This window comes from Anomaloglossus baeobatrachus, chromosome 1 (assembly GCF_048569485.1).
Source record: "Anomaloglossus baeobatrachus isolate aAnoBae1 chromosome 1, aAnoBae1.hap1, whole genome shotgun sequence".
Taxonomy (NCBI): domain Eukaryota; kingdom Metazoa; phylum Chordata; class Amphibia; order Anura; family Aromobatidae; genus Anomaloglossus; species Anomaloglossus baeobatrachus.
In genome coordinates this window covers 66,640,072-66,645,239 of record NC_134353.1, presented here as the reverse complement: position 1 = coordinate 66,645,239, position 5,168 = coordinate 66,640,072, and positions in this window count along the sequence as shown.

The window sequence follows — 5,168 nt, the reverse complement described above, 5'->3', positions numbered from 1 at the left end:
TCCCCGTGCTTGCGTGGGTTTCCTCCGGGTACTCCGGTTTCCTCCCACACTTCAAAGACATACTGATAAAAAAAAAAATATTATAAATAAATTATTAACTATTATTCTGGCTTCTGATGAGAATTCTTACATTTGACATCTTGAATTAAGTTAATAGTATAATGACAGCTTTGTACCTGATCCTGTGTATGGATCTTCACAGTTCTTAATTGAAGCAAGTAGTGATAGATATTTATCAAAGTGCACAGTGCATGAAGAAAATAATAGAAAATACACAAGACATGGTAAAAAGAGGACGGGAGATGAAATGGAAATATCCAGGCGGTAGAAGAAAACCTACTAGTGTAGCGCAACTCAACCTCAGGGGAAGAACAGTAATATTGAATGGTGCAAAATCTCAAATCGTATATTGCCCAAGTGGTAGAGGGGAAAATAACCTCCCAAACAAAGAATTATATATTAGTCAGCAGAACAGATAATAAATCAAATGCAACATGGAAGGTAGATCCACCAAAGAAATTTTTTTTTTTCAGAGACAAAAATGCACATCAGCATGTCATAAAGAATAGCAGAGATTGAGAAGCACAAGTAATAGTAAATTAACCCCTTCACCACGCAGCCTATTTTGACCTTACTGACCTCGCCATTTTGCGCAATTCTGACCAGTGTCCCTTTATGAGGTTATAACTCTGGAACGCTTCAACGAATCCTAGCAATTCTGACATTGTTTTTTCGTGACATATTGTACTTCATGTCAGTGGTAAATTTAGACCGATATTATTTTACGTTTATTTTTGAAAATTTCAGAAATTTGATGAAAATTTTGACAATTGCGCAATTTTCAAAATTTGAAATTTTATGCCCATAAATCTTGGAGATACGTCACACAAAATAGTTACTAAATAACATTTCCCACGTGTCTGCTTTACACCAGCGCAATTTTCGAAAAACTTTTTTTTTTTTTATTAGGAAGTTAGAAGGGTTCAAAGTTCAACAGTAATTTCTAATTTTCCAACAAAATTTACAAAAAAATTTTTTTTATAGGGACCACATCACATTTGGAGTGACTTTGAGGGGCCTAGGTGACAGAAAATACCCAAAAGTGACCCCATTCTAAAAACTGCACCCCTCACACTGCTCAAAACCACATCCAAGAAGTTTATTAACCCTTTAGGTGCTTCACATGAACCAAAGCAATGCGGAAGAAAAAATTAAAATTTTACTTTTTTTACACAAAAATGTTAATTTAGCCATAAAATGTAGCATTTTCACAAGGGTATCAGGAAAACATGCACCATAAAATTAATTGTGCAATTTCTCCTGCGTATACAGATATATCATATGTGGTGGAAATCAAATGTTTGGGTGCACAGCAGGGCTCGGAAGGCAAGGAGCGCCATTTGACTTTTTGAATGGAAAATTAGCTCCAAAAGTCAAATGGCGCTCGATGGCTGGCCGAATTTTGAACAGTCTATCAAAATACGGCTCATCGCGGGGAAGGCTGTCCACATTGTCCCTAAAATAGAGAAACTTATGAATGGCCTCAAACCGTTTGTGGGTCATGACCATGCCAAATATTGGAGTTTGATATAAAATATCAGTTCTCCAGTATTGGTGAATTTCTGGTTTCTTCACAATGCCCATGTGAAGGACCAGTCCCCAATATTTCATCATTTCTACTGAGTCAATGGGACTCCAAATAGAATATATAATAAGGGTTTTCGGCCAACAATTGCTGGGCATAGAGGTTAGTTTGCTCCACCATAAGACTGACAGTTGACTCAGAGAAATAGACTTTGAAAAAGTGTATTTCCCTGAGGCTGTCAGTCTCGAACTGGATTCCTGATTGGGAAACGAAATCAGGAATCCGTGGAGAAAAATTTTCAGGGATGGGGGCACTATCACTAGGTTGGGTGTGACTAGCACTTGGTTGGGGGTTACTCACACTTGACTGTGTGTCTTCCTCCATGGCCTCCAGCTCTTTTCTCCCCAGCCTCGGCTCTTCTTCCACGGCATCGAGCTCCAGACGATCTCTTGTCCTGCGACGTCTTTGTGGTGGAGAGTCTGTGTCGCTGGAGGAGGAAGAGTGGGAGGAATAGAGAAAAATGGGGTTTTCGCCCTCACTATCAGCTTTGGAGGCAATAAAGGCATATGCCTCCTCAGCTGAGTACACCCTTTGTGACTGGGATGAGTGGGATATTTTGTGTGTAAAAAAATCCCTAAACTTTATTATAGTGTGCGTGTGTATGTGCGAGTGTTTGGTGAAACTGTCTACTGCATGAGAGGGCTGTCAAGCATGGGGAGGGCAGGAGGGGGCTGAGAAGATGCAGGAGCCAGCAGCAGGGGGTATGATCACTGGGGCAGGAGCAGTGTGGCAGGGCTCAGGATCTCTGGGGCGCAGGGGGGGGATCACTGGGGTGAAGGATCACTGTGGCGGTGGTGATCACTGGGGCGAGAAGCAGTGGTGATCACTGGGGTGTGGGGGCGGTGGTGATCACTGGGGTGCATGTGATCACTGGGGCGCAGGTGATCACTGGGGCGCAGGTGATCACTGTGGTGCAGGTGATCACTGTCACGCAGTGGCGGTGGTGATCACTGGGGCGCAGGTGATCACTGGGGCGCAGGTGATCACTAGAGCGCAGGTGATCACTGGAGCGCAGGTGATCACTGGGGTGCAGGTGATCACTAGGGCGCAGGGGCGGTGGTGATCATTAAGGGGCAGGGGTGGTGGTGATCACTGGGGGGCAGGGGTGGGGAGGTGATCACTGGGGTGGGGAGAGGGGATCACTGGGGCGGGGAGGTGATCACTGGGGCGGGGGGTGATCACTGGCTCACTGGGGCGAGGGGTTGATCACTGGGTCACTGGGGTGGGGGGTGATCATTGGGTCACTTGGGCAGTGGGGTGATCACTGGAGCAGTGGGGGGATCACTGGGTCAGGGTGGTGATCACTGGGGCAGGGGGGTGATCACTGGGGCAGGGGGGTGGGGGAATGATCACTGGGTGACTGGGGCAGGTGATCACTGGAACAGCAGCAGTCACTCACACCAGCCGCCTGACAGAAGCAGGGCACCGGCGGTGAGTGATCATAGGGAGCGGAGGTTGGAGAAGGTAGGGAAGGTCGGTGTGGGGGTGGAATTGGATGGCGGGGGGAGCGGAGAACGGCGGGGGGGTGCGGAACACAGCAGAGGAAAGTGGGGAACAGCACAGAGGGGAAGACAGCATAGAGGGGAGTGAATCTTACCAGATGGCGATTGGTGGCGGCACATCGTGGTGGCAGCAAGGGACCTCGATCTTCAGTGTCGGCGTCAACAGCCTGGATGAGGCTGAAGGGGGAGGGCACCCACCGGTCACACCGCCCCTCCACATCTGTTTAGAGGGATAGCGTCACATGGACACTAGCTCCAATCAGATCGGAGGGGTGGGGACGACACAGACGTCACCCTGCTCCAGCCAATGGCCGATGATATCGCATCATCGGCCATGGCTGTATTGTAATATTTCACCAAGTTTCATTGGTGAAATATTACAATCATTCTGATTGAAAGTGAAAATGACACTTTCAACAGCCAATCAGAGTGATTGTAGCCACGGGGGGGGGGGCGGCAAAGCCACCCCCTCTGGGCTCAACTACAGGTCCTCACATAGCTGCTGTGCTGGTGACATTTCAGTAAACCTGGTCACCAGCGCTGCAGGAACGGAAAACAGCCATGACGCATACAGTGTGTCAAAGGTCGGGAAAGCACAAGGTTTCATGACGCATACTGTACGTCAAGGGTCGGGAAGAGGTTAAATAAACATTACCGTTGTGGAGAGAGTGGAAAACACCCCTGACGTACGTTTCGCGGCTTATGGTTGTGAAGCCAGCCGCTTCATCAAAGGGGAAGGTAAAGAGTAACACACACTTCCCGCCGTGCACTTTTAAATGTGTTCGCTGGCAACAAAAGGCTGCGGCGGAACATTATTCAGATGTCCGGGTATGACGGCCAGGGCCGCCACTAGGAATTTAAGGGCCCCATACCGGCAAAATGTTCGGGCCCCCTTGAGACTCTGCCCTAGCTCCACCCCAGCCCTGCCTGTGCCCAGCTCCGCCTCCAACCCTCAAACCTTCCACAGTCCCACTGTCCACTCTGGAAAAACTCCAATGTGCACTCCACTCCCTCCCCCTGCCATGGTCTGAGAAATCATCATGTGACCAATCATTCATATGCGATTTTCATATGTAGATTTATGTGATGCCGAGCTGCTTTTTTTAATTCTTTCAAATTTCAGTGAAAAAGAGAGCGGTAAGAAGAAAAGCTAATTGTCAGATGACCTTAAGTATGAAAATCACATATGAGTGGAGTGGCCATGTGATGATTGCTGGAGCCAGCAAACAGAGCCGAATCCTGACAGTTAGTATATTACACGCTGTTAGGATTGGGAATTCTACAGAGCTTAATTTATAATTGAAGGGCTTGTGCAGGTTTGAGATGAGGTGACTGCAGGGTTCTGCATTCTTACTGCACTTGCATTGCACACTTTTAGGTTTCTCCCTTGATAGTGGCAAGAGTGGACAGTCATATGAGCACAAGTATGCGATTTGTATACTTCTGGACACATTCTACAGTAACTAGACGTGTCCAGTCTCACGCAATTCATTTTCAGTGAGCAAGGCCACCAATGTGTAGTCAGCATGTGACCACATCTATGTAAGTGCGCAGTGTGCGCACTGTGAGAACTCAGAAGTCTGTAGTCACATAGAGTGACAGAGTAAGTGCAGACACATCACAAATGTGGGACAACCCCTTTAATGCTCCTAACATTAAAAAAACATAGTAACCCTTAAATTGGCAGATGGCGCAATACTTTATTAACATAGCCCTGTATAATGTAATCTTACAAGTTCTGAACTGTTAATTTGTACAGGATCAGGTTTTATAACAGCACAGGAATACATCAACCGAGAGCCCCCATTAGTACAGAAATATAGCATCAAAACCCTAATCAGTACAGAAATACATCACCAGAACCACCAGAGGTACAGAAACAAAGCATCAAAATCCCCATCAGTACAGAACTACATCACTAGAACCAACATAGGTGCAGAAACAAAGCATCAACATTCTTATAAGTAAAGAAATTCATTATCAGAACCACCAGCAGTACAGAAATACATCCATATAACCCC